The 20710-nt window shown below is 43.3% G+C and overlaps 1 pseudogene; it reads right to left on the reverse strand.

Annotated features, from left to right (window-relative positions):
- Positions 1-20710, reverse strand: part of LOC140736374 (uncharacterized) — a 95917-nt pseudogene that overhangs the window by 54218 nt on the left and 20989 nt on the right.

Genomic DNA, 20710 nt, shown 5'->3' on the forward strand with positions numbered 1-20710 from the left:
CCACGTGAAGTTTTGCCAACATCTCGGACAGTTGTAAAATGGCGTGAGAAGACTCTCAACTAAATGACACTAATGACGACAGCAAGCATTCAACATGCCCTCTTCACCAACCTATTTACCCGTGTTACCAAATTCAGTGACCAATTCACCTGTACTTCTGGGCCAGAACACAGCCCTGCCTTTTACTTTGTAAGTCCTGCCTGTGATCCATTGACCAAAGTACAACAAATCACACTCGACCAATTTAAATCCCATATGCCATTGCTTTGCCATATCCTTCAGTTACTTGTGTCCTCGTGTCCTTCTCTAATCTCATTTAGGTTTCTTCATTATCCACCACAACATCAATTTGGTATAATTCACAGTGTTATTCACCATGCCATCTACATTCTCGACGAAATATTGGTGACAAGGTACAATGGATCCAGAACTGATTCCCACTGCACACCTTTGATCACAGAGCTCCATTAAAAAAAAGCCATCTAGAACCATCCTTGCATTATTACCAACAATCCAATTTGGTATTCATTTATCGAGCTCACTCTCTATCCAATCCTTAAACCTTTTGGATGATCATCCCGCTTGCTCACATCCCTACCCCCGACCATCCCCTGGGCTACCCCTACAGAAAAGTCATTTAAATTCGGCAGACATGATTGGCAACATACAAAGCAATGCCGACTGACCCATTTTTATCTTTGATTTTGAATCCACTCCATTAAATTTTGTGCAGATAAGCATATGCAAACAAACATAGTGAACATTATTTTCTAAGGGATAAATTATACTTTCAAGAGACATTAGAGCTGCTCGAGGAAGTAGCATATAGATTTCAGAGCAGCAAAAGGGGACATCAGAAGTACAGTATTTGGATATTGAAAACTTTATTTCTCAACTGCCACATTTAAGATCTGTTCTAGTTAGACCGGAAGCTTGTTAGCACAGATTGCAATGTGGTTAGAGTTCGCCCTACTGCAAAAATAATGGAGGGACTGAATGAATGGCTGAGTGGAATCGCCCCACTTTTATGATTTACATAATAACCCGGCAGAGTACAGAATATGTAATATGGAAGTGTGTGGGGTGGCACATTGCTATGCATATATTGGATTCTATAATGGAATTTAGATAGGTAAGACAGTGGGTCCAATTATAGCCAATAAAATTTGCTTAGTACGTATGAAGTTATGGACTTCTGAACAATAAACATACATGCTATACTTCACAGGGATCTGGGAAATTGGGTGTAGATGTGCACGATTCACAATCATGCTGCCTTCTGCAGTAAATATTGATGAACATGACTGACAAGTTACTCTTTATTGCAAGGCGCTTGTTTAGAAATAGAAAAATAGTGTTACAAGACAGGCGGTCACAAGACAGTGCAATTGCGTGTGTGTTGAACACTCTGTTGGAGGAACTCAGGGGTAGAATAGAATAATTGGGGGGGGGGCGAGATTGTTGACATTTCCAGTCGAAACCTTGCATCAGGATTAAGTGTGGAGAGAGCAAATATACAGGCTAAAGATGAGGAAGAGTAGTGAAACGGGCATCATTTGGTAACTGATTGATCCCTGTATGGTTAGGGATGATGGGCAGATCGAGCCAGGAATGCAATGGATGGAACTCAGAGGCAGATGATGTTGGATGGCAGGCCAAGTCAAACAAAAAAAGACAGATAGAATCAGGTTTGGTGTTGGGTCTGATTTATTCAACTGTACAGTTGCAGACAATGGAGACTATGAATAACAGGAACAAAAAGACGACCATTGCTGGAATGCATTGTGTACAACTGAAACCACTTTGTTGTACTCAGTGCAAATTGTGTTCCTCTTAGTTGGTAGAATATACACTGACTTTGGAGGTAATACAAAGGAGAATGTGCGGTCTAATTGCTGACCTCTCACAAGCAGCATATGAAATGATTTCGAGATACCTGATTGTTCAGGATAGATAGGCTGCTCTTGTTGAAGCATTTAAATTCGCAGGGTGAATGCGGGGGAGATGAGGGAAAGTTTCCAGTAGAGTGTGAATCATGATCAATGAGTCACGGAGATCGTGTAGGGATGGATATTTGAACGGAGATTCCAAGAAAATTCTCCTTGCAGCGGCTGGAATATTCTGGAATCCTCTAACGAAACGAGTGCAGTAGGCCAAACCATTAGGCACACTTGTTGAACATGTTATATTTTTGCTGAATCAGGTAAAGAAGAGCTTGTTTATGACACAGATATAGGCATGCAGCATATCAGCCATCATCATCCTGAAATCCCAAATTGAATGCGTACTCCTGCTCATTTTTTGGTTAATTCATTCACACCATGCAAGCTTCGCAGATTGAAACAGATTTATACCATAAGGACATATGATATAGCAGATTAATATGGCCACACAGCCAATCAAGTCTCCTCTGCCATTCCATCATGGCTAATTTATTATCGCTGTCCAGCCCATTCTCCTGCCTTCCCCCTTAGCAGTTGACAGCCTTACTAGTCAAGAAACCATAAATTTCCTATTTGAAAATACCCAAATGACTTGGCTTCAGAGCCATTGGCGGCAATGAATTCCACAGATTCAACACTCCCGTTGAAAGAAATCGCATCTCATTTCTGTTCTAAAGGGATGCCATTCTATTCTGAGGCTGTGCTCTCAGCCCTAGATTCCTCCATATGGGGAACATGCTGGTCATGTCCGCTCTGTCTAGTTCTTTCAGTATTTGATAGGTTTCAATGGGATCCCTTCTACATTCCACTGAGTACAGACCAGAGGCATCACACTGTCCCCTTTCATTTCTGGGATCATTCTTGTAAACTACCTCTGGATCCTCAGGTAAGTGGCACAAACCTGCTCACAGTAATCTGACTGCGGTCTGATCAATGCCTTAGAAAGCCTGAATCTTTGTTTTTTAATGTCCCAGTCCTAGAAATGAATGCTAACATTGCATTTGCCTTCCTTACCACAGGCTCAGCCTGCAAGTCACTGTGCAGTGGATCATGCTCGAGGACTATCAAGAGCCTTTGCAACTCTGTTTTCTGAATTTGTTCCCCGTTTAGAAAATAGTCTGAGTCTTTATTCCTTCCAACGTTTGTTTGTACGTTCCTCCTGTGTTCTGTTTTCCACCCACAGTCCAAAGGCATACCAGTTGATAGGTTAATTCATTTGTAAATTGTTTCCTGATTAGACTTGGGCTAATTCAGGGGTTGCTGGGAGGTGCGACATGAAGGGCCAGAAGAGCCTATTCCGTGCTGTAACTCAATATATAAAATAATGACTATGCTCTTCCCTACTATGTAATCTATCTGCCATATTTTTGCATATTCTCTTAATCTTTGCATTTTCAAGCACCTGCCAAAATGAACACCACAGGCGATACTCAAAATGTGAATATTACTTTACGTATTCAGACCTAGCCAGATCAGTTCCCAAGCATATGACATATAGAATTAAGGAAGCCCAGCCCTTGCACTGCACCACTATTAGCATTCAGAAAAGTCTCTAATCCTGGTATTCAGTTTGTAGTTCTGCAGACCAGACCTGAGATCTGTTGACTGCAGGATACAGTTGACTCTTACCAGTATGTTGGTCACCTGGTCATCTGCTTACTCTGAAATTATAGGAGGAGAGACTGATTAGGTTCCAAAGCAGTGATAAATTTGGCAACTCAGGAGCGCCTGTAACAATAAAAACGATTCAATCCCTTAGTGAGGAATGTGAACAGATAGGAATTTTGGATTTGATCAATTGAAAACGTATGATTGGTTATGTCAGTACAACGCACTGACAATTTAAAAATGTTATAATTATCAGCTTGTTTACAGGCCTTCTAAATTATAAGCACTATATAAGCTTGATTAATTTATGCAGTAGATGTATTGATTTCATTCTGCTATCCTTGATTATTATTATTTATTATTTAATTATTTATGGTTTTATATTGCTATATTACTACACTATTCTTGGTTGGTGCGGCTGTAACGAAACCCAATTTCCTTCGGGATCAATAAAGTATGTCTGTCTGTCTTGAATACGAGAGCCATGATGTTCTCTGCCACCTGAAGTAAAGGTGTCCCTGGTATCTGGAATTGCATTGTTCACTGAAGCAGAAATAGGAAAATCAACCAAAGAACATGGGATGCAAATATGTGTTTGCAACAATATCCTCATTGTGAAGAATAGCTTTTTCAATTTTCAGACATTTATCTGATTAGATTTCCCAATATTTCGGGTTTCTCAATTGATTTGTCTCGTCTAAACATAAGTTATCCCAATAGGAATTGCACGCAGATGTCGTAACTTGTCTAATATTATTTGCAAATCTATTTAACTATGTTGAAACCTCAACCACACCCCCCCCCCCTTGGAAATATAGAAAGGTATAAAACGTTTGTCATGTTTCTGCTCAGGGTGCAATCTCGTAATTAAAGGAGCGCATTGTTTCACGAAAACATGGTGCATATATATTTCCGTGTGGAGAAAATATTGTACATGATCGTTGCTGTCATTGGAGTTACTGGTATGTAAACGCAAACTTGATGTTGTGTCACTCACTGGATGAATCTTGGATGGAAAGCAAAGACCTTTGTGAATAATCTATTAAATCTTCGGGTCAAATTTGCAGGAATAGACATCGATAACTTCGCAGAACTAATCTGGAAAAGGTTTCAAACAAAGATGTAGAATTAAAGGCAAGTGCCAGTAGCTAAAAATATTGCTGGATAAATTAATCGGACTAAAGGCTAATAAATCTTTCATGTTTCAAAAATTGCACCCAGCATACTAACAAATGAAACCATCAATACGATAGATTAAGATTATTTCAGAAAATAACAAACAATAGGTATAGCAAGTATTTAAGGAGGCACAGTAACTTTCGTGGAAAGCGGAGAAAGAACGTCTTACTAAAATTATGTAGAAACTTATTTAGGGTTTGCTGAGAAGATAGCGGTAAATGTTAATATTGCAGATGTATTAAGTTTTGTTTAAAACAGATTTGAAGTATCGTCTGCACTTCTGGTCGGCGCATGACAGAGGGGATGTGAAGGCTTTGCAGAGAGCAAACGGTGTTCTCCAGCTTGTTGACTGATTATTGTCTAAGAGAGGATGAGCAACTTGGATAATTTTTAGTAGCTTGGAAAGATAAGAGGAGATATGAAAGAAATATTTCAAATCGCCAGTGGCATAAATGTAGTAGAAAGTCGGAGTCTTTTTTCCTCCAGGACGGTAATATCAAATACCAGAGGGCAAGAGTGTAAGGTAACAGGAGTAGATCTTAAAAGGATATAAGAGACGTTTTGTATGTATACGGAGTGTGGTAGGTACTCACTATCATACGCCGGAGAAGTGACGGGAAAAGGTATGGTTATAACTTTTAAGAGGCAATTAGACAGGAACGTGAAGGCAGCAAATAGATGGATATAGACCACGTGAATGCAGATAGAAATGATTGAAATTTGCATGGGTGCAATAGACACCATGGTACGAATGACCTGCTCGTATGCCGTTCTGCCCTATATTCTAGGAGCGGAGACCACCTTCTGCGAACTTATTCCGGCTTTAGTTAAGATCGCGGTCAGTCGTGTAAGTCAGCTCCATTTTCCAGCCCATTCCCAGTATCCTTAAGTGTACTGAAATTGACGGATCTCTGGTTATAACGTCAAGAAAAAACGCTGGAGAATTCCCACTTGGCATATGTTGCTTCACCTTAATTCCATATAGATTGATTCTGATCCTAGAATCATCGGGCATGGGTGTTATCTGATCTGCCAAGGCATTAAGATCTTTGTAAATTAAAACAGACATATCCTCACACTGTTTATACACAGATGGAGCCGACACAATCTTTTCTCACTCGGTAAACACGTCATAACTTGAAATGGACCAGCGAATTTTCGCTAAATGCACCAGTTACAGTTACATTGTTAGGCAAGGAAGCAAGCACCGCACATTAAGCTCAAGATTTCGCCATGGCCCAAGCAGATTGGGATACATGGAGCTCCATTTGTAGTTATGAACCTGAAACCACTCACTTGAGTGTAATATTTCACAACATCGACAGATAGAATCCTGACCATTTTAATATTTTAAAATACAGTGTATACTCAGTAATTGAACCGGTTGTTCATTTGTTTCTATTTCTCCAGTAAATATAGTGGCGATTGTGGTACTGTCCCGGGGAAAGTGCGGTCTCTCCACGTGCACCACTCGCTACTTGGTGGCAATGGCAGTGGCAGACTTAATGGTCATTGTCTTTGAGGTGATTTTCTACCAGATCAAGTATCATTATATTCCCATGGGTTTCCTGCACACGACTCCCGTGTGCAGCATCAGCCGTGTACTAACTTATGTATCTATAGACTATTCCGTCTGGTTTACCGTCACTTTCACCTTTGATCGCTTTGTCGCCATTTGTTGCCAGAAAATCAAATTGAAATATTGCACCGGGAAAACCGCGGCTGCGGTTCTAGCAACAACTGGCTCACTGCTCTGCCTGAAAAACATTCCAATCTATTTTACATATGGACCGAAGAAGATTGTCGACAATGCTCCGTGGTTCTGTGGTCCGAAGCCAAGTTATTTCAGTGAAACTGGCTGGGTGGCGTATGATTGGATCGATACGATTTTAACTCCCTTTCTGCCTTTTGCTATAATTCTACTGCTAAATGCCCTAACAGTCAGACATATTTTAGTGGCCAGTCTAGTCCGCAAGGGGCTGCGTGGCCAAAGCAATGCTGGCAGAGGCAATGATCCGGAGATGGAGAACAGGAGGAGGTCGGTGGTGTTGCTCTTCACCCTCTCCGGCAGCTTTATCCTTCTGTGGATGACGTATGTTATCAATTTTATCTATTATCAGATCACAGGAACAATAACTCAGCCAAATGAGGCCGAATACACATTTGCACAAGTCGGGCGATGGTTGAGTAATGTCAGTTGCTGCACGAACACATTCATTTATGCCGCAACGCAGTCCAAGTTCAGGGAGCAAGTGAAAAGCGCGGCGAAGCATCTGACCACCCCGTTGCTTAGATTCATTGACAAAGCTGCCTGCTGCGTTCAAACCTAGACAGTTAGGCCTCCAATTCCAGTTACCTATCTCTTAGATGGAAGTGATAAGTGAGGATTAGAGTAATCTAAATAGCGGCAAGACCGGCACCTCTATGCAGTTAACAAGGTTACTCCATTGCAGGACCGGTCCTCCCAAGAGACGCGGTGTTTGCATTACTCCGACACATACACATACATATCTTTGTTGTCTGACTCATACTTATATACCGGAAATACGTAACATACTTATTATAAAAATTGGGACTGAAGTTCTGTGAAATTCTCTTTGCCGGGACAGATATTATTGGATTCAATTCGCCGAATAAAACTGCTCGAATAGCTCTTCGAACCAAGCGATTTGTTGGCTCACATTTCTTGCTCACTCTGATGTTATCACCTAAACAACCGAATCTGTCGTTATTCTTCCTGTTTCAGTAATGTTCAATGGCGGCTGTCAGGCACCATGTAAGTTGCATTACCGCCACCTACTGAGCTGGAGTGTGGAGCAAAGCCTCAGGAGGTGCAGCTACTTTAAAAGACCCCTCCCTCCACGCCATCAAGAGACACAATTGATATCAAAATGGTTAATGCTTTTCAGAAAATCAAATGTGCAGTTGTATACAATACGATAACAGTAATATCCGAACAAACTTTACATATAAAACTGTCTGTCCCAAATATCTCATTTTAGCATTTAGATGGGTCTTGCACATTATAGGATCTGCACCTAAGCAATATATGCTGCACCTTTTCCTGACAAGTGTATTCCCTGTAAATGCCCATGTATGATTTTGTGTATAGCAGGTTCACGGGTTTGGTAAGTGAGACAGAAAACACTGATTTCAAATAAACACATTAATCACTTATTTACAGACGAACAGTAAAACATTTTAGTGACCCTCAGTTACAAAAACTATTCAGCAACACTTCAAACTCAGCAGGTACATCCATAATACTATAAGAAATAGGAGCAGAATTAGGCCATTTGGCCCATCGAGTCTGCTCTGCCACTTCATTATAGCTGATCAGTTTTCCTTCTCAGCACCAAACTCCTGCCTTCTTCCCAAAACTTTTTAGGCACTGACCAATGATAGCGGTGTGTAAAAATCTCAGACTGCCACTCTCCCACTTTCAAATCCCAGATTCCCCTCTCCCTGCCTGCTTCCCATTCTCACTCCACCCCTGGAACACAGTGCACAGTTCCCATCTCTGCATCCTTGGGTCAAACTTATATTGGGGACAGAGTTCACAGTTCCCATCTCTGTATTCCTGAGTCAGATCCACACCAGTAGCACCAGGCAGTGTTCCCATATCTGTATCCATGTGTCACAACCACACAGGTAGCGGCATGCAGACACAGTGGGAGAAGATGACTGCGTGTGTGGAGAAATACTGGGACACTGATTATCTGTACCTAACCACTCACCCCTTACCCTCTATCTTCCAGAAATCCACCCAGCAACTCGGAGTTACCACCAGCCAGGCTCTGTACCGGGGGAATCCTGCGGCAAGTTTGGATGCAGATCTCATTTATCACTAGGGTGCAGCCAGATTCCAGGCTGCTCAGACCAGGGCCAAGAGATGAGCTGGAACATTGGGTTATGGGTCCTTGAACTGACGTTGCTGGTTCTCCTGATGCTTTCTGCAGCGGGGCAAGAATACAGAGAATTCACTCGGTGTCTGACCCTGGAGTGTGTGATGGGACAGTCCAGAGAGCCATTTACTAACTGATTCTATTTACTGAGTTCCTGGGCCCCAGTCCCCTTATACTTCTGCCTCAATAACACCCCTGTAATATCAGCTCTCCTCTCCACTGCTGCCACCTGACTTTTTCACTCTGGGATTTGCCTTCCTTATACCTGCACCCCCTGTTATGTACATGAGCCCCTTTACTCCAACTATGTGCAGGTAATTCACCTGTAGTATGTACATTCAGGTAAAGGGCTGTTACTGTAACCTTACAGTTTTCCCTCTATTGTCACTATTTACTGCCACACCATTGACATCAGAGACTTTAGCTCATCCAGTCGCACTCAGCTTCACATGACTCCTACAGCTGCCTTGTGGTCAGACCTTGTTCTTTCCTGTTAAATCTCAACATCCATGTTATCTTTCAAGCACATGCTAGGCCGATTTCTTCACTGCCTTTCCTGGTTTGGGCTTGGGTGTCATTTCTTTCTTTTTCTGGGTTGCTTCTCTATTGTTTGCCTCTGTCTACCCTCATCACCTCTCCCCTTTGTCTCCATTCACCCTCTCATTTCCTTGGTCCTTTCTCTCCACTCATTCTCATCCCTCCTCTGTTTTAACTGCATTCCTCCTCTCTCTCTTGTACCCTCATTGCTTTCTGCTCTCAATCTGTCTTTTCCTTACTGCTTTCCCTTCATATGCTCATGTCATCTCTCAATGCTTCACTATCCCAGGACATTCACACAACCGCTCGCTGCTTCGCTTTTTGCCATGTGCTGAAGAAGAAGTGAATTGTGCAAACCAAATGACTGCTCAGTCTCCCGACTGAATTCTGCAGACAGCGGGTGAACCCCAGTTCCTGACCGCCATCACCTCTGGCTCACTCACAGTGGACTTCCCTGCTTCACAGTTCTTTGCTGAGCTTGAACCAAGTTTGCTCCTTCCCCGTCGGTTGGTTCTCACCAGCTCACACCTGCCACTCATTTGACTGTTGTCATGGTTTCTATTCTGATGTCATGTGACATCACTGCCATTGAAATTTAAGTTCAGTTCTAGTTCCAGAATTTAGGAAACAATCACCGATCACCATGGTAACAGTGAGCAGGAACCAAGTGGGTAAATACCGCTGGGTTCAGTCAAGTCTATCGGTGGAGGGGATCTCCAGTCTCCACCCAGTCTGGCCAATATGTGGCCCAAGACCCAACAATTCTTGGACAACCTGTGAAATGTCTCAGCAGGTCACTCTGTTACATGATTACAATAACATCCAAACAGGAACCATGGAAAATTGTTTGTAATCCCTCACGATCTCAACAGCAACAAGTTCAATTTCAAGTTTACTGTCAGACAGTTAAAGTTTACTGGGCAGACATGCCCAGAATCAGGTTCAACATCACTGGAATATGCTGTGAAATGTGTTGTTCTTCAAGCAGCAGTATATTGCAATACATAATTTAAAAGTTTATACATCATAATAAGAAATGTATTCAAAAAATAAATTTAGTGTTAAAAGAAAAACATTTATAGGGAGGTAGTGTTCGTGGGTTCATTGGCCATTCAGAAATCTGATGGCAGAGAGAAAAAAATTTGGCTAAAGTGTTGAGTGTGTATCTTCAGGCCTCTTTACCTCCTCGATGACAAGAGGGCACGTCCTGGATGATACAGGGCCTTAATGATGGAGGCTGCCTGTTTGAGACATTGCTTTTTAAGATGTCCTCAATACTAGGGAGGCTCGTGCTCCTGATGGAACTGGCTGAGTTTTCAGCCTTCTGCAGCTTTTCTGATCCTCTGCATCGGCTTCTCCATACTGGACAGAGATCCAACCAGTTAGAGTTCACTCCATGGTGCATCTATAGAAAATTGCGAGTATCTTTGGTGACTTACCATGTCTCCTCAAAGTCCTCATGAATATAGTTGCGGTCATGCTTTCATTGTAATTGCATCAATATATTTCTCCCAAAATAGATTTCAGGCACGTTGCTTCTGCTTCTGCTTGGTACTGCTCAAACACTGTCGGATGGCTGTTATAATGCACAGTCGGTGTGAACGGCATGAGAGTTAAATTGTACAGTGAGCTTTTTTGACTAGATCCCCTAAATTGATTTGATCGAGTCTACATTTAAAAATATTTATGTCAGAAATACTGCGCAGGTCTGGCGGCAGAAGATTCCACTTTCTTGTTGATCTTGGGTAGGGGGAGTCCTGGTAGCAAATCTTGTTGAATGACGGGTTTTCCAGTGTGTAAGGTCCAGTTTGCTGTCGAGTTGAACTGACCCTGTGACAGATTTGGATGTTTGATGGAGTGATGCTGTGAACTTCTTTGAAAATGGAGATTAACCATAGTTTAGTACGTCGGTTTTCAAGTAGTTCCCATTGAAGGTTAGAGAGCATGTTGGCGACATGAATAGAAATTGTTTAGTTCACTGAGCCTGCAGTGGGCTGAGGCCCCTCCATTTGAATCCTGGCAGAGTAGAAAGCATTCCTTTCGTTAAGTTCAGGGCCCCCTCCGGAGTTTTGACTCTGCCAAAAACACAAGAGATTGTGGAGATGCTGGAAATCTAGAATAACACATAAAAAGGGCTGGAGGAACTCAGCAGATCAAGCAGCATGAATGGAAAGGAATAAACAGTTGATGTTTTGGGCTGAGACACTTCATCAGGACTGGAAAGGAAGAGAGAAGTCAGAATAAAAATGTTGCGGGGGAAGGGGAAGGAGGATAAGATGAAGCCAGATGAGGGGGAAGGTAGGTGGGTGGGGGAGGGAGGATGAAGTGAGAAGTTAGAGGGTGGTAAGTGAAAAAAAAAGGTCTGAAGAAGAAGGAATTTTATAGGTGAGGAGAGTGAAACATTGGAGAAAGGGAAGGAGGGGCAGTATCAAGGGGAGATGATAGTTAGGTGAGAAGAGAAGAGTTAAGAGGGGAACTATAGTGGGCAATAGAAGAAGAGGGAAGGGAAGGGGGAAAAGTTATCTCAAGTTAGAGATATCAATGTTCATGCCATCAAGTTGAAGATAAGGTGTTGCTCCTCCAACCTGAAAGGAGCATCATCTTTGTAGTAGAGGAGGCCATGGACCAACATGTCGGAAAGGGAATGAAGATTGTTGGCCAGAAGAAACTACAGTCTACAATTAGTGGAATTGATGAATCAAGGATAAAAAGAGTAGCCAAGCCAGTTGTCTTTGTTCCCCCCCCATTTTGTGGACTCTGAACTGATTCTTGCTCTGGGATCATTGAATTAGAGCAATGGAATGTGGACACAGGGAGTTTCAGATAATGACCTGATAAACCTGAGACCACTCGCAGACGTGTAGCTACTTATTATGTAAAATGCCAGCCATACCAATCTGTAATCTCGTTAGTCTGGTCATTTAACTGGTTTGGACCTGTCAGAGCTGAAAGATACAAATACTCAATGCTGGTGGTTGTGGGGTGGGGGGGGGGGGTGGGGGTGGGCAGAACCATGAAACAATGTTGGTTGTAACACTGAACTAGAACGAGTCAGAAGGTGACCCAGGTAGGTCAGGTAACCTTGAACCAATGAGATGGAGATCCAACAGTTCAACTGCTAAGGTACACTATAAGAGTTAGGAGCTCCAAACACATAGGGGTGATAACCCTCCAGTAATCGGAGATCAACCATCATGGATAAGGAGGACCCCATGGACACATGGAGATCGGGACCATAAGGAACTCCTGGCCAGCGTAGACTACTTTCCTGGGTAGTACCTTATTTCTTTGACTGTTCATGGAGGGTCAAGGAATTTTAGTGGGGTGCACACAGGTAGTTAGTTTGTGAACGCATGTACTTTTTATTTGAGAAAATAAAAGTTGCTTGTCGGTAAATACAGATTCGCGGTGCCTCACTGATCATTATTACAAGGGGGTGATTCTTGTAACAATTAAAGTGGTTGGCCACTGAGAAATCCTGCTTGTTGCAAATGGAGTAAAGGTGCTTGCAAAAGTGGACCCCAATCTACATTGGGTCTCACCGATATAGAGGAGGCTGCATCAGGAGTATCGGAAACTGTAGGTGACAGACTTGTGATTGAAGTGTTGCCTCTGCTGGAAGGATTGTTTGTTGCCTGGAGTGAAGGTGAGGGGAGGTGAATGGTGTAACCCCCAGTTTGGCTAGCGGATTAATCCAGGGGATGATAGCCCCTGGCCCGGCCATACTTAAGAAATCTTGTTTGGGTGGATGCTACGTGATGTGTCTCCTGGTACAAATCAGTACCACAGAATACCAAACAGTACATAATATGCAGTGAAATAATTGAGCTTTTTAATTCTTAATTTGACTATATGGTTAGTAAAGAAACAAAAATAGGAAAAGGGCCCATTCTCATGAAACGGTCTATTGCGCAAATATTGGAGCTCATGGTTTCTCCATTTGTTCCCATTGTCCTTCTCTGAGTGTAGCCGACCCTTGGACCCTTGCTCCTCAGTCCACTCTGTCCAGCAGTCTACCAACTCTCTCCATTCGTGTCTTCTCTCTTTATCTCTCCCTGACAAAAGACCGCGAAAATCCCTCTCCCAGACACACAAGAAAGAACAACATCCTGCTCATTGGCTAACACACCCCGTTATCTCTAGTCTTAACCCAAACATTGCTGCTACAGAGAAACCATTACATTAGCAGTGAAACTTTAATGGGAAGGTGTAGCATTTCTGTCACTTGCAAGCATACATGCCAAGAACTGGAATATTGTGTAGGAATGAATGGACCAGGTAATCATAGAGGGAGCGATCCCTGTGGAAAGTGGTGAGCTGGGTGAAGTGGGGGCACGTTAAAGATGTGTTTGGAGGCAGGATCCCATTGAAGATTGTGGAATCAAGGCCAATGCTCCATTGAGGGTGGAGATCCAATGAGAGATTACACCAGACTCTGTCTGCACACTCAGATCCCATGAGCATTACTTCACAAATAAAGAAGCAGGGGAGTTCTCCACAGTGTCCTGAGACCAATGTTTAACATTAAAATATACTATCCAGTCTGCATCACACTGTTGTTTGTGGGATCCTGCTGTGTGCAAACTGGTGACTGTATTTCCACATTACAAAGATTCTGAATTCCAGTGTATTTCCTCGTTGGTGAAGTACCAAGGGAATGCAACTGGAAGGGATATGAAAGGGTTGGTTTTACTTTTATCCTTTCCCCTACCACTTGGTCAAGCTACAAAGGGCCAACACTGAGTCAGTACTGGCGTCAGACACAAAGCTATTCTTTTTATTAAACACTTGATTGACATTGAATCCAGTCATCACGTGGGTCTCATAATACATGCAGCATTTCAAGTCAGCACAGTTGACGTGCCCGGGCATCACCAGTGACTCGTGGATTGGTGGCACTGATTGCACCTGCAGGTGAGCGAGGAAAAGCTTTTAGATGTCAAGTGACAAACATGTCTAATTCCTGCTTCATGACTAATTCCTGCTTCATGACTAATTTCGTGGATGTTAATTTTGATGACACAGTATTTTAAATTAATATGCACCCAAGAACAATTAAAATTTCATTATTTCCAGAGATAATTGGAACATTAAAATTGTAGGTAGTTGGCCTCTTTATAGCTGTAAACACTGCAATATAGATAGCACAAAGGGGTGATGTGTCTGTCTCAGAGTGACCTTGTGTTTCTGAATCTTGCACAGTATTGAAATGAATATAGGCAAAGGCCCTGGATAAATGTGCCTTCTTATCCCTTTAACCTCTGCCTGGAGATTTGAGATTAAGATGTTATTGATTAGAATGTGTTGGTAATCTCTGTAGCAGAATGCAAGATGATCTAATTGTGTTACGAGACGCTCTCAACCACACCAGCTTCAGAGATTTAAACGTTCCATCTCTCTGGAGTACGGATAGCTGGCGAGAGCTCTTTAAGGGCTTAGGATGTTCCTGTTAATTGATAATCATGTTTTGGGAACCAAGGTTTGAGTATTTAAGGAACACCTGAACATTGGGTCAGTGCACAATTTTAAGTTACCAGTGATTTTGTCTAGGGTTTGTTTCATGCTCAGTTTCTTGATCCCAGCCTCAGAGACTCCAGCATTTGGGTCCAAGCCATCCTTGTCAAGGACTCTCGTCACAAATAAATACTGAATGGGCCTCTCAGCATGGGTAGTGATAGGTTGTTTTGCCTGTCTCAAATGTCCACCTCAGAATTAAGGGATCGGCCATTTCATGCTGAGACGAGGAATGTCTTCAGTCCTAGTGCTATGAGCTGAGTGAATGAGGCACTCAGCTTAGGCAAACCCTTCGGATCAAGAGTCATCTGCTTCCACTGTGTTCTGTGAGTTTTGGGGTGATGGATAAAACTAATGATAACAAAGACCAGGAGGTGTCTGATGGGGTGGAAGTGGGTATTATGTGAGATACACACAAAATGCACATCTTTTTCTTAGCAGTGTCAAGCAATATATCAGTTTTATTCTGGAACCTGAATGAGGCTCTCCCTGCCTATGAACTGCCAACTAGATCTGGCTTACCAGCACTATCTGGTGAGTGATGATTCTATGATAATTTCCATTTATCAACCATCTTACATGAAGGAAAATATCCTGAGGCATTGCCACCCTGCCACAGGAGGAGACTTCAGATCAGGTGACCATGGCCAAACACTCAATCAGATTTTACCAAGCTCTCTAAAACTCTTCCCATCCTGGATGAATTCAGCAGATCTGGCAGCATTTATGGAGGGAAATGGACAATTGATGTTTTGGGCTGAGACCTTGCATGAGCCCAGATGAAGAAGTATCTTGAATGAAAATGTTGACAATCCACTTCCCTCCACTGGTGTTGCCTGAGCTACTGAGTTCTTCTACCTTTTTGAGTGTTGCTCTATATTCTAGCATCAGTAGACCTTTGAGTCTTCAGTTCCAAGTGTGCCCACCAGAGCTGGCCCCATCTTCTCAGCTTTGCCTCAATGGAATGACTGCATCTGCATGACAGTGAGAAAGTCATGTCATACAGAAACTTCCCCAATGTCAAGGACATCTTTGAAAGGCAGTGCCTCAAGGCAGCAGCATCCATAGTTGGGATCTTCACCATCAGGGACATGCCTTTTTCTCATTGCTACCATTGAATAGTTCCCACTGCTGCCTGTAAGGAGTTTGTGTGTTCTCTCCATGACCATGTGCGCTTTCTCTGGGTGCTCTGGTTTCCTCACACACTTCAAAAGCATACTGGTTGCTAGGTCCATTGGCCATTGTGAATAGTCCAGTGGTTGGGCTGGGATTGAATCAGGAGTTTGCTGGGCTGTGTGGCTTGGCTGGAGGGAGGGGAACCAGAAAGACCTGTTCTGCACTGTATCTCAATAAAATAAAATAAAAAGTTTTTAAAAAGGTGCAGAAGATTGAAGACTCAGCCAGGTCCATCACGGGCACTAGTCTCTCCACCACTGAGAACATCTTCAAAAGGCAATGGCTCAAGAAGGTGGAATCTGTCACTGAGGAGTCTCAGCCCTTTTCTCATTATTACAATCAGTGTGGAGGTATAGGAGCCTGAAGACCCATATGCAACATTTTAACTACCTCACTATTGTGCTCTCTTTTTGCACTAATTATTTATTTTATATAAATTTACTGTAATTTATAAGTAATTTTTATGTACTACAAAGCAAAAAATTTCATGTATTTCAGTGATAAAAATTTAATTTTGATTCTGATTTTGACCTATGTCACTGGTCCACGACTTGCATTTGTCAGTGTGAACACTGCCTGGTTTTAGAAAGTTGGGGCATTAATGTGTTTGATTCTGAGAGCCAGAGGGAAAGATATTCTCTTCTTTTGCAATTCCTCTCCCAATTCCAACCATGCCTGGGGTGATTAGCTGAGCCCAAGGCTTCACAATCCACTGTCTCTCACTGAGCCCACATGCAGTGCTGGTGTTGGAGTGGCTTTTCCCCTCCACATTCAGATATTTGACTGGTCCATGAATACTGTCTCACTATTCCTCTTTTGCATTACTTATTTATTTTTATTGTAACCTACAGTAACTTTTTGTTACAAGGGGGCATTGGGAATGGACCCAAGTGCAGGACACAGACACAAAGATAGAATAAACAGAAGTGTTTATTGATAGTTACTAGGAAGGCCAGGGAGTGAGGATTAATGTCAACATGGATGTAAACATTGTATAACTAACTGGTAAAACCTGGACTAGGACTTGGACTTGGAACCTGGACTTGAACTTGCCTTGGATTCGACTTGGACTAGGAACCTGGACTCAGACTCGATTTGGACTCGGACTTGACTTGGGACTTGGAGCTCGGAACTTGGGACTCGACTTGGACTTGGAACTCGGATCTTGACTTGGACTCGGAACTTGGATTCTGACTTGGACATGGAACTTGGACCTTGAATTGGACTTGGAACTTAGGACTCAACTTGGACTCAGAACTCTGATCTTGAATTGGACTTGGAACTTGGACCTTGACTTGGACTCGGAATTTGGACCAAGAGCTTGGACTTGGACCACAAAAAGACAGAATACCTAACTCGGAGTAGTGGTAAACAGCCAGACCTACTCGGCTGGAAAGGACTTGGACAATGAAGAGAGAAAACCACACAACGACAGTCCATACGTATCTTTGCTCAGAGTGGCAGCTAACGGCCAGCAGTCTCAGCCAGCCATGAAAACGGCAGGATTCGTACCTTACTCGGAGCAGCAGCAGCAAAGATGGCCGGCAACTCAGCTGGACACAAAAAAACTGAATTTGCTAAGCAGCCACAGACACCAAGGTGACTAGAGTCCACAATTCATGGCAGTTCCAGGATGAGCATAGCCGTAGTGGCTATGGTGAGATGACTGGCTTCCAGCGACTGGTTTCCGGTGACAAACGTCTGATGACAGTCCAGCAATAACCGCTGTCACCTGGAGCCTTTTATGTTGCCGGTACAAAATGAAGATCAGGTGCCTTAATCAAGGCCCCCAACAGAACATGGGGAAAATGAAATCACTGGAATGAGGAATCCACGGACCGGACCGTGACAATACCACCCTCCCCCACCATGGGACCCTCCAGGCAACATAACAAGCTTGCCCGGATTATCAACAACCCGGGTGGGAGGGGGCTGTTTGACAGGAAGGGACTCTGGTTAGCGAAAGTCTGAAGTCAGTGTGTGTGTCGCTGGGTCCATGTTTGGCTGGTCCGTTCTGTTACAAGGGAGCATTGGGAGCAGACCCAAGTGCAGGACACAGACATAGAGGTAGTACAAACAGAACAGTGTTTATTGATAGTTACTAGGAAGGCCTGGAAGTGAGGACTAAATGTCAACATGGACGTAAACATTGGATAACAAATCAATAAAACCTGGACTAGGACTTGGACTGGGAACCTGGACTCGGAGTTGCCTTGGAGTATGAACCTGGACTCGGACTCTACTCGGACTTGGAAATTGGACCTCGACTCGGACTAAGAACACGACTTGGGACTTGGACTTGACTTGGGACTCGGACTTGACCTGGGTCTCGGACTTGACCTGGGACTCGGAACTCGGGACTCGACTTGGACTCGGAACTCAGATCTTGATTTGGTCTCAGAACTCGGATCTTGACTTGGACTCGGAACTCAGACCACAAGCTTGGACTTGGACTGGACTTGGACCATGAAAAGACAGAATACCCAACTTGGAGTAGCGGCAAATGGCCGGACCTACTCAGCTGGAATGACTTAGACAACAAGGAGACAGAAAACCCAACTCAGAGTAGTGGCAAACAGCCAGGCCTATTCGGCTTGAAAGAACTTGGACAACGAGGAGACAAAACCACACAATGACAGTCCATTCGTATCTTTGCTCGGAGTGGCAGCAAATGGCCAGCAAGACTCAGCCGGCCACGAAAATGACAGAATTCATATCTTACTCGGAGCAGTGGCAAAAACGGCCAGCAACTCAGCTGAACATGAAAATGACTGAATTTGCTAAGCAGCCACAGACAGTGAAGTACCTAGGGTCCACGATTCACTGCGGTCCCGGGATGAGCATAGCCGCAGTGGCTACAGTGAGATGACTGGCTTCCGGTGACATGCTTCTGATGATGGTCCAGCCATAACCTCTGTAACCCGGAGCCTTTTTATGTTGCTGGTACGAAGTGAAGATCAGGTGCCTTAATCAAGCACCCAATGGAACACGGGGAAAAGGAAATAACTGGAATGAGGAATCCACGGACCGGACCGTGACACTTTTAGTAAGGAATTGCACTACAGTGCTGCCACAAAACAGGTCACTGGAAACGAACCTGATTCTGATTCTGGAACTGGATCTTGAACGTTTGGTCCAAACTCCCAGGAAGCTCAATAGTTTCCATAAATAACTAGAAACTCTGATCAAATCCGGGGAGCTCCTGACCATCCTAACGTTTGAAACAGAGATGGTCGCAGCTGGGTACAGTGGTCGGAAATGGAGCATCCAGTGCTCTCTGCTGTTCCTGCTCTGTAATCCCACCAATATCAGGGGAATCTCAGCTGCATTCCTATAGTTCACCAGCTAGGTGTTGTAATTATAGACTGTTTGGAAAGTATTCTCATTTTCCAGGCTGAAGACATATAATGGTCTGAACCCATGTGGAAAACTGTGGAACAATGTAAATACACAGGCTCATTCCCGGATCAGTGTATGTACTATACAGCCTGAAAGGTGTTTGAAATTAAAGAAAATCGAGTTGCACAGCGCAGAGATAGGCCCTTCGGCCCAGCTGGTCCTTGTCAACCATGGTGTCCATTTAAACTAGTTCCATTTGACAGCATTTGGCTTATAACTTTCTAAACACAAAATATATCTACAGAAAAGGAGAACAAGCAAGCTCAGAGTTGTTTAACCAGAACCCGCACAAATATAGTGGGTTGATGCCTTTGTTATGCAGTAATTCCTGTGATGTGTGCCACTTCCTGTCAGGAGACAGGTTCCTGGCTCCTAAGCACAAGGCAATCACCACTGAAAGATTGTTATGTACCTGTGGGTATCTTGTACCTGTCACGTGACCGTGATGTAATTGAGGCTATGCTGGACATGAGGTAATGGTCTTGTGATGGGGGAGTGACATCATTTTCCTGCCAGTGAGAGGTCATGTGATAGTTTTTTTTCAACAGGGTACAAAAGGAGAACCCCACCCTGTGACGTGGGCAGTTCGTGGCTGAATTCGCCACTGATTCCATGTTGCTGCGTATTCGGATATTATGACGCGGTTTCGTTTAAAAGTGGAGTTTTACTTTCTGTTTAAGTCTCAAAGGTTATTGCCAGCAGTTTTGCTATAATACTGCCAGTTTGGTCAGTGGAGAGTGAAGATTTTAAAGGAGTTCGGAAATCCCGAAGGATTGGGAAAGTTAATGTCGACGGTGAAACAAATTCGACCTTTGTTTAATCTTCGCACGAGGGATTAGTAACCTGTGTCCATGTTAGCTCCTGCTTTTCCAAAACAGAGCAGAAAGAGTTGGATGCAGAGTTTCACCAAGGAAAGGTCAGTGCTGTTAAGCCGTTTTATTTCCTTCAGCCGTAAATCCTCCGGGAAATAACATACTCCAGCTGGGATCAGCAGTAACAACGTGGAAAGGATTTAAGTACGGGAAAGAAAACCTCTTCCAAGCGACTGGGTAAAACTTTGGATTTTTGCATTACTACTTCTAAGAACTGTTTTCGCATTCTCGCTTTAAGAACTGTTCAAGCTGCCACACAGCAGCCGACTTCCGGTTAAGTTTGTCGTTTGTTTACTTTTGGGTTTTTTTTAGCAGTGTTTAATAAATGTTTTATTTGCTATAAAAAAACCTGTCTCAATTATATATTCATTGTTGCTGATTTGTAACAAAGAGGAAAAAAAACATCGGAAGAACTCAACTGCGAGTCTTGTGGCGCCTATGGGTACAAACAACACTTCATGCTGAGAGCTTGCAATAAAAGGATGTAATGCTGAACCTTTATAAAGCTTTGGTCAGACTGCATTTGGTGTACTTTAAGCAGCTTTGGGCTCCTTATCTAAGAAAGGATGTGCTGGAA

The sequence above is a fragment of the Hemitrygon akajei genome, chromosome 11 (assembly GCF_048418815.1).
Source record: "Hemitrygon akajei chromosome 11, sHemAka1.3, whole genome shotgun sequence".
In the NCBI taxonomy this organism is placed as follows: Eukaryota; Metazoa; Chordata; class Chondrichthyes; order Myliobatiformes; family Dasyatidae; genus Hemitrygon; species Hemitrygon akajei.